Raw genomic sequence first — 10,000 nt, forward strand, 5'->3', positions numbered from 1 at the left:
GGTCCTTTGGGTGACCAGGTGCACGCCGGCCTTTGGGTGACCAGGTGCACATGGTCCTTTTGGGTGACCAGGTGCACATGGTCCTTTGGGTGACCAGGTGCAACGCCGGCCTTTGGGTGACCAGGTGCACATGGTCCTTTGGGTGACCAGGTGCACGCCGGCCTTTGGGTGACCAGGTGCACATGGTCCTTTGGGTGACCAGGTGCACGCCGGCCTTTGGGTGACCAGGTGCACATGGTCCTTTTGGTGACCAGGTGCACATGGTCCTTTGGGTGACCAGGGTGGCACGCCGGCCTTTGGGTGACCAGGTGCACATGGTCCTTTGGGTGACCAGGTGCACGCCGCCTTTGGGTGACCAGGTGCACATGGTCCTTTGGGTGACCAGGTGCACGCCGGCCTTTGGGTGACCAGGTGCACATGGTCCTTTGGGTGACCAGGTGCACATGGTCCTTTGGGTGACCAGGTGCACGCCGGCCTTTGGGTGACCAGGTGCACATGGTCCTTTTGGGTGACCAGGTGCACGCCGGCCTTTGGGTGACCAGGTGCACATGGTCCTTTTGGGTGACCAGGTGCACATGGTCCTTTGGGTGACCAGGTGCACGCCGGCCTTTGGTGACCAGGTGCACACGGTCCTTTTGGGTGACCAGGTGCACGCCGGCCTTTGGGTGACCAGGTGCACATGGTCCTTTTGGGTGACCAGGTGCACGCCGGCCTTTGGGTGACCAGGTGCACGCCGGTCCTTTTGGGTGACCAGGTGCACAAGTTCCATTTGGGTGACCAGGTGCACGCGGTTCATAACAGCGCGGTTATCTGCTTTAATGTCCGAGGAGGGGTGCTTAAGTGTGGGTGCCCTGGTTCACCTGGTATGCGAGGTTGTGGAGGTGGGGGGGGTCCCCTGCTGGTATCATCCCCGAAATAGAGGGGTGATACCCGGGTGGTGAGTAAGGGCCTACAAGCCTGGAGGTCAATAGCTCCAGGGGGTAAGCTCTACTGTCATGTCCGTAAATAGAGTGGTGTTACCCGGGTTTTGAACCATATTTTAATTTTTGGGTTACCAGATGCACACGGGTCTTTTGGAAAACAATCACAATCTGCATCCATCGTAATATCTTAAACTGTATATAAAGCACCTAAGGACGGGCCTGACCGAGAGAGGGCCGTAGTAGGGTACTCCCCTAGCGGGCTATATCAATAGAATGACCGGTAAAATGATTTAAAACAGTTTTATAATTTTTGGGTTACCAGATGCACACGGGTCTTTTGGAAAAACAATCACAATCTGCATCCATCGTAATATATGAAACTGTATATAAAGCACTGAAGGACGGCCCCGACCGAGACAGGGCCTTAGTGGGGTGCTCCCATAGCGGGCTATATCAATAGAATGACCGTAAAAGTATTTAAAAACCGTTTTATAATTTTTGGGTTACCAGATGCACGTTTCAATCACCAGTTGCACGGAGGATTAATAGCAATCTGCATCCATCGTGATTTCTTAAAGTGTGTAAAAAGCACCCAAGGACGGCCCTGACAGAGAGAGGGCCGTAGTGGGGCACTCCCCTAGCGGGCTATATCAATAGAATGACGGGTAAAAGTATTTAAAACCCTTTTATAATTTTTGGGTTACCAGATGCACGTTTTCAATCACCAGGTGCACGGAGGAAAATGAGCATTTGCATCCATAGTCATGTTTTAAACCGTCCATAAAGCACTCTTGGCCGCCCCGGCAGAGAGAGAAAGAGATGGTGAAAAAAAAAAAAAAATCATCATCAGACCTTCCATAAATAATTCGGGCCGGCCCCCATTGCTAAAGGTCCGTAGTAGGGTGCGCCATAAGCGGACATGAATAGATGGAACACCGCTAACCGCATAGAGAACCGTGTTTTGGGTGACCAGGTGCACGTTTTCAATCACCAGTTGCACATTTTCAATCACCAGTTGCACGGAGGATTAATAGCAATCTGCATCCATCGCGATTTCTTAAAGTGTCTATAAAGCACTCAGGACGGGCCCGACCGAGACAGGGCCTTAGTGGGGTGCTCCCATAGCGGGCAACAATGAGAGGGGTGCCTTTAAATTCATTTTGAACCATATTTGAAATTTGGGTTACCAGATGCACGTTTTCAATCACCAGTTGCACGGAGGATTAATAGCAATCTGCATCCATCGTGATTTCTTAAAGTGTGTAAAAAGCACCCAAGGACGGCCCTGACAGAGAGAGGGCCGTAGTGGGGCACTCCCCTAGCGGGCTATATCAATAGAATGACGGGTAAAAGTATTTAAAACCCTTTTATAATTTTTGGGTTACCAGATGCACGTTTTCAATCACCAGGTGCACGGAGGAAAATGAGCATTTGCATCCATAGTCATGTTTTAAACCGTCCATAAAGCACTCTTGGCCGGCCCCGCAGAGAGAGAAAGAGATGGTGAAAAAAAAAAAAAAATCATCATCAGACCTTCCATAATAATTCGGGCCGGCCCCCATTGCTAAAGGTCCGTAGTAGGGTGCGCCATAAGCGGACATGAATAGATGGAACACCGCTAACCGCATAGAGAACCGTGTTTTGGGTGACCAGGTGCACGTTTTCATCACCAGTTGCACATTTCAATCACCAGTTGCACGGAGGATTAATAGCAATCTGCATCCATCGCGATTTCTTAAAGTGTCTATAAAGCACTCAGGACGGGCCCGACCGAGACAGGCCTTAGTGGGGTGCTCCCATAGCGGGCAACAATGAGAGGGGTGCCTTAAATTCATTTTGAACCATATTTGAAATTTTGGGTTACCAGATGCACGTTTTCAATCACCAGTTGCACGGAGGATTAATAGCAATCTGCATCCATCGTGATTTCTTAAAGTGTGTAAAAAAGCACCCAAGGACGGCCCTGACAGAGAGAGGGCCGTAGTGGGGCACTCCCCTAGCGGGCTATATCAATAGAATGACGGGTAAAAGTATTTAAAACCCTTTTATAATTTTTGGGTTACCAGATGCACGTTTTCAATCACCAGGTGCACGGAGGAAAATGAGCATTTGCATCCATAGTCATGTTTTAAACCGTCCATAAAGCACTCTTGGCCGGCCCCGGCAGAGAGAGAAAGAGATGGTGAAAAAAAAAAAAAAAATCATCATCAGACCTTCCATAAATAATTCGGGCCGGCCCCCATTGCTAAAGGTCCGTAGTAGGGTGCGCCATAAGCGGACATGAATAGATGGAACACCGCTAACCGCATAGAGAACCGTGTTTTGGGTGACCAGGTGCACGTTTTCAATCACCAGTTGCACATTTTCAATCACCAGTTGCACGGAGGATTAATAGCAATCTGCATCCATCGCGATTTCTTAAAGTGTCTATAAAGCACTCAGGACGGGCCCGACCGAGACAGGGCCTTAGTGGGGTGCTCCCATAGCGGGCAACAATGAGAGGGGTGCCTTTAAATTCATTTTGAACCATATTTGAAATTTTGGGTTACCAGATGCACGTTTTCAATCACCAGTTGCACGGAGGATTAATAGCAATCTGCATCCATCGTGATTTCTTAAAGTGTGTAAAAAGCACCCAAGGACGGCCCTGACAGAGAGAGGGCCGTAGTGGGGCACTCCCCTAGCGGGCTATATCAATAGAATGACGGGTAAAAGTATTTAAAACCCTTTTATAATTTTGGGTTACCAGATGCACGTTTCAATCACCAGGTGCACGGAGGAAAATGAGCATTTGCATCCATAGTCATGTTTAAAACCGTCCATAAAGCACTCTTGGCCGGCCCCGGCAGAGAGAGAAAGAGATGGTGAAAAAAAAAAAAAAAAATCATCATCAGACCTTCCATAAATAATTCGGGCCGGCCCCCATTGCTAAAGGTCCGTAGTAGGGTGCGCCATAAGCGGACATGAATAGATGGAACACCGCTAACCGCATAGAGAACCGTGGTTTGGGTGACCAGGTGCACGTTTTCAATCACCAGTTGCACATTTTCAATCACCAGTTTGCACGGAGGATTAATAGCAATCTGCATCCATCGCGATTTCTTAAAGTGTCTATAAAGCACTCAGGACGGGCCCGACCGAGACAGGGCCTTAGTGGGGTGCTCCCATAGCGGGCAACAATGAGAGGGGTGCCTTTAAATTCATTTTGAACCATATTTGAAATTTTGGGTTACCAGATGCACGTTTTCAATCACCAGTTGCACGGAGGATTAATAGCAATCTGCATCCATCGTGATTTCTTAAAGTGTGTAAAAAGCACCCAAGGACGGCCCTGACAGAGAGAGGGCCGTAGTGGGGCACTCCCCTAGCGGGCTATATCAATAGAATGACGGGTAAAAGTATTTAAAACCCTTTTATAATTTTTGGGTTACCAGATGCACGTTTTCAATCACCAGGTGCACGGAGGAAAATGAGCATTTGCATCCATAGTCATGTTTTAAACCGTCCATAAAGCACTCTTGGCCGGCCCCGGCAGAGAGAGAAAGAGATGGTGAAAAAAAAAAAAAAAATCATCATCAGACCTTCCATAAATAATTCGGGCCGGCCCCCATTGCTAAAGGTCCGTAGTAGGGTGCGCCATAAGCGGACATGAATAGATGGAACACCGCTAACCGCATAGAGAACCGTGTTTTGGGTGACCAGGTGCACGTTTTCAATCACCAGTTGCACATTTTCAATCACCAGTTGCACGGAGGATTAATAGCAATCTGCATCCATCGCGATTTCTTAAAGTGTCTATAAAGCACTCAGGACGGGCCCGACCGAGACAGGGCCTTAGTGGGGTGCTCCCATAGCGGGCAACAATGAGAGGGGTGCCTTTAAATTCATTTTGAACCATATTTGAAATTTTGGGTTACCAGATGCACGTTTTCAATCACCAGTTGCACGGAGGATTAATAGCAATCTGCATCCATCGTGATTTCTTAAAGTGTGTAAAAAGCACCCAAGGACGGCCCTGACAGAGAGAGGGCCGTAGTGGGGCACTCCCCTAGCGGGCTATATCAATAGAATGACGGGTAAAAGTATTTAAAACCCTTTTATAATTTTTGGGTTACCAGATGCACGTTTTCAATCACCAGGTGCACGGAGGAAAATGAGCATTTGCATCCATAGTCATGTTTTAAACCGTCCATAAAGCACTCTTGGCCGGCCCCGGCAGAGAGAGAAAGAGATGGTGAAAAAAAAAAAAAAATCATCATCAGACCTTCCATAAATAATTCGGGCCGGCCCCCATTGCTAAAGGTCCGTAGTAGGGTGCGCCATAAGCGGACATGAATAGATGGAACACCGCTAACCGCATAGAGAACCGTGTTTTGGGTGACCAGGTGCACGTTTTCAATCACCAGTTGCACATTTTCAATCACCAGTTGCACGGAGGATTAATAGCAATCTGCATCCATCGCGATTTCTTAAAGTGTCTATAAAGCACTCAGGACGGGCCCGACCGAGACAGGGCCTTAGTGGGGTGCTCCCATAGCGGGCAACAATGAGAGGGGTGCCTTTAAATTCATTTGAACCATATTTGAAATTTTGGGTTACCAGATGCACGTTTTCAATCACCAGTTGCACGGAGGATTAATAGCAATCTGCATCCATCGTGATTTCTTAAGTGTGTAAAAAGCACCCAAGGACGGCCCTGACAGAGAGAGGGCCGTAGTGGGGCACTCCCCTAGCGGGCTATATCAATAGAATGACGGGTAAAAGTATTTAAAACCCTTTTATAATTTTTGGGTTACCAGATGCACGTTTTCAATCACCAGGTGCACGGAGGAAAATGAGCATTTGCATCCATAGTCATGTTTTAAACCGTCCATAAAGCACTCTTGGCCGGCCCCGGCAGAGAGAGAAAGAGATGGTGAAAAAAAAAAAAAATCATCATCAGACCTTCCATAAATAATTCGGGCCGGCCCCCATTGCTAAAGGTCCGTAGTAGGGTGCGCCATAAGCGGACATGAATAGATGGAACACCGCTAACCGCATAGAGAACCGTGTTTGGGTGACCAGGTGCACGTTTTCAATCACCAGTTGCACATTTTCAATCACCAGTTGCACGGAGGATTAATAGCAATCTGCATCCATCGCGATTTCTTAAAGTGTCTATAAAGCACTCAGGACGGGCCCGACCGAGACAGGGCCTTAGTGGGGTGCTCCCATAGCGGGCAACAATGAGAGGGGTGCCTTTAAATTCATTTTGAACCATATTTGAAATTTTGGGTTACCAGATGCACGTTTTCAATCACCAGTTGCACGGAGGATTAATAGCAATCTGCATCCATCGTGATTTCTTAAAGTGTGTAAAAAGCACCCAAGGACGGCCCTGACAGAGAGAGGGCCGTAGTGGGGCACTCCCCTAGCGGGCTATATCAATAGAATGACGGGTAAAAGTATTTAAAACCCTTTTATAATTTTTGGGTTACCAGATGCACGTTTTCAATCACCAGGTGCACGGAGGAAAATGAGCATTTGCATCCATAGTCATGTTTTAAACCGTCCATAAAGCACTCTTGGCCGGCCCCGGCAGAGAGAGAAAGAGATGGTGAAAAAAAAAAAAATCATCATCAGACCTTCCATAAATAATTCGGGCCGGCCCCCATTGCTAAAGGTCCGTAGTAGGGTGCGCCATAAGCGGACATGAATAGATGGAACACCGCTAACCGCATAGAGAACCGTGTTTTGGGTGACCAGGTGCACGTTTTCAATCACCAGTTGCACATTTTCAATCACCAGTTGCACGGAGGATTAATAGCAATCTGCATCCATCGCGATTTCTTAAAGTGTCTATAAAGCACTCAGGACGGGCCCGACCGAGACAGGGCCTTAGTGGGGTGCTCCCATAGCGGGCAACAATGAGAGGGGTGCCTTTAAATTCATTTTGAACCATATTTGAAATTTTGGGTTACCAGATGCACGTTTTCAATCACCAGTTGCACGGAGGATTAATAGCAATCTGCATCCATCGTGATTTCTTAAAGTGTGTAAAAAGCACCCAAGGACGGCCCTGACAGAGAGAGGGCCGTAGTGGGGCACTCCCCTAGCGGGCTATATCAATAGAATGACGGGTAAAAGTATTTAAAACCCTTTTATAATTTTGGTTACCAGATGCACGTTTTCAATCACCAGGTGCACGGAGGAAATGAGCATTTGCATCCATAGTCATGTTTTAAACCGTCCATAAAGCACTCTTGGCCGGCCCCGGCAGAGAGAGAAAGAGATGGTGAAAAAAAAAAAAATCATCATCAGACCTTCCATAAATATTCGGGCCGGCCCCCATTGCTAAAGGTCCGTAGTAGGGTGCGCCATAAGCGGACATGAATAGATGGAACACCGCTAACCGCATAGAGAACCGTGTTTTGGGTGACCAGGTGCACGTTTTCAATCACCAGTTGCACATTTTCAATCACCAGTTGCACGGAGGATTAATAGCAATCTGCATCCATCGCGATTTCTTAAAGTGTCTATAAAGCACTCAGGACGGGCCCGACCGAGACAGGGCCTTAGTGGGGTGCTCCCATAGCGGGCAACAATGAGAGGGGTGCCTTTAAATTCATTTTGAACCATATTTGAAATTTTGGGTTACCAGATGCACGTTTTCAATCACCAGTTGCACGGAGGATTAATAGCAATCTGCATCCATCGTGATTTCTTAAAGTGTGTAAAAAGCACCCAAGGACGGCCCTGACAGAGAGAGGGCCGTAGTGGGGCACTCCCCTAGCGGGCTATATCAATAGAATGACGGGTAAAAGTATTTAAAACCCTTTTATAATTTTTGGGTTACCAGATGCACGTTTTCAATCACCAGGTGCACGGAGGAAAATGAGCATTTGCATCCATAGTCATGTTTTAAACCGTCCATAAAGCACCCAGGCCGGCCCCGGCAGAGAGAGAAAAAGAGGGGAAAAAAAAAAAAAAAAATCATACCTTCCATAAATAATTCGGACCGGCCCCCATTGAAAGGTCCGTAGTAGGGTGCGCCATAATCGGACATGAATCTGGAACACCGCTAACCGCATAGAGAACCGTGTTTTGGGTTACCAGATGCACGTTTTCAATCACCAGTTTGCACGGAGAGAGAAAAAAAAAATCATACCTTCCATAAATAATTCGGACCGGCCCCCATTGAAAAGGTCCGTAGTAGGGTGCATCATTATCGGACATGAATCTCGGGAACCCGCTACCGCATAGAGAACCGTGTTTTGGGTGACCAGGTGCACGTTTTCCATCACCAGTTGCACGGAGAAAAAAAAGTAATCATACCTTCCATAAATAATTCAGGCCGACCCCCATTGAAAAGGTCCGTAGTAGGGTGCATCATTATCGGACATGTATATCTGTAACACCGGCAAGCGCATTGAAACCGCATTTTTGGGTTACCAGATGCACGTTTTCAATCACCAGGTGCACGGCTGTGAAAAGTGGGACTCTGTCATTTTTTCGACCAATTCTGTAATTTTCAAAAAATGATTAAAATACTTCCCGAAGGGCTAGAGGTCCCAAATTTCGTCTCATACCCTCTCTCGTGATGGGCAACAATTACATAATGTAAAAAAATTCGCATCCACAGGACCTATGCATCCTGTGACATTCACTTTTTTCCCAAAACTTGAAACACGATTTCCTATTAAAATGTTTTATACAAAAACGTTTTTAATTGAATGTAAATGCTCGTCTATTTATGCACTTTCGTGCAAAAAAAAAACCCCATCAAGATCGGATGTGTACTTTTTGATTTATCACGTTTTTGTTGAATTTGACCCCCGATGGTGGGGCGCACAGAAGCCCTGTGAGGTTCAGGGCTTCATCGATATTTGGCCTGTTTGGATTACACACTCATGGCGGGTCGACCAGACAGGTACCGGCGCGATTTCAGAAACCTGGTTTTTGGCAACAGGACTTCCATGTCCTAGAGAGACGGGGGTGGTGTCAACTGCTCATTCCGATAGAAAATGAGTAACGGACAGTTTTGAGGGAAGTCAGACCCTCAGAACCATGGTACTTGACATTTCCCGCCGGCGACCGATTTAGTGGTTTGACCAGACCCTTCGGCGCCCGATGTGTCCTAACTTTTGATCCACGTTGCCCAGCTTGGTGGTGGGGAGTATATTGAGCCTTGTCCTGGGCAGGTGCTCTATCCCAGCTATCACCTTGTGGGTTTGGTTCATCCAATGACCATGGTTCTTGTCCAATGAAGGTGCCCGTCCCTTCGGCGACCGATTGGTGGTTGTTTAGCCCTGGTGAGGGCTATCTCTCCAGTCCAGTCCCACACTTGTTTCACGATATGCGTCTCCATGGTCTCACCCTGTTTTCCGCCAGTTTGATTTCCTCTGACTGATTTGCATTCGTATTCCACCTGGGAGGGCCTCTATCGGCCGGCCTTTGGGCTGGTGTTCTGATGGATGTTCCCTCCCGACCCAAGTGGATTTGCCTCTATCAGGGAGCCCCTTTCGGAATCGGTTTACCCCGATTTCGATACGCGCTCCAGCTGCGCACCGTCGGTACGGATCCAGCCGTACTGTCTCACCAAGTGGTCCCTACATTGGTGTTCCGGTGCGGGGATGGCTCACTCATGGCTGCGAAGCATGTGGTGATGGTCATCCCGTAACGCATCGGCGCCAGAAACACGTATTCTCAACCCTGTCTTAAACGTGGACCTACCCGGTTGACCCAAGTGGTCTGTCCCAACCGAGGTTGTGGTTCCTTTTTGCCCAGTTATGGCGTTCCGAATAGACGCTCCCGCTAGACAAGATACCTCTCGAGCGGCGCCCAGGCACCTGTGGCTCCGGCATGGGCAGTTCAGGGCCTCCCGCTGGGCGCACGGTGGATTGCGCCAGGGCCTCCTCCCCTGACGGATGGACCGGTCCCTGGTTTGTTCTTTGCTTAGTGCGACCAGGTACAACATCTAAGTTGTGAGTGGCTACCTGGTTGATCCTGCCAGTAGCATATGCTTGTCTCAAAGATTAAGCCATGCAAGTCTAAGTACACACGGCCGTACAGTGAAACTGCGAATGGCTCATTAAATC

This window comes from Oncorhynchus mykiss, unplaced genomic scaffold (genome assembly GCF_013265735.2).
Source record: "Oncorhynchus mykiss isolate Arlee unplaced genomic scaffold, USDA_OmykA_1.1 un_scaffold_740, whole genome shotgun sequence".
NCBI lineage: Eukaryota > Metazoa > Chordata > Actinopteri > Salmoniformes > Salmonidae > Oncorhynchus > Oncorhynchus mykiss.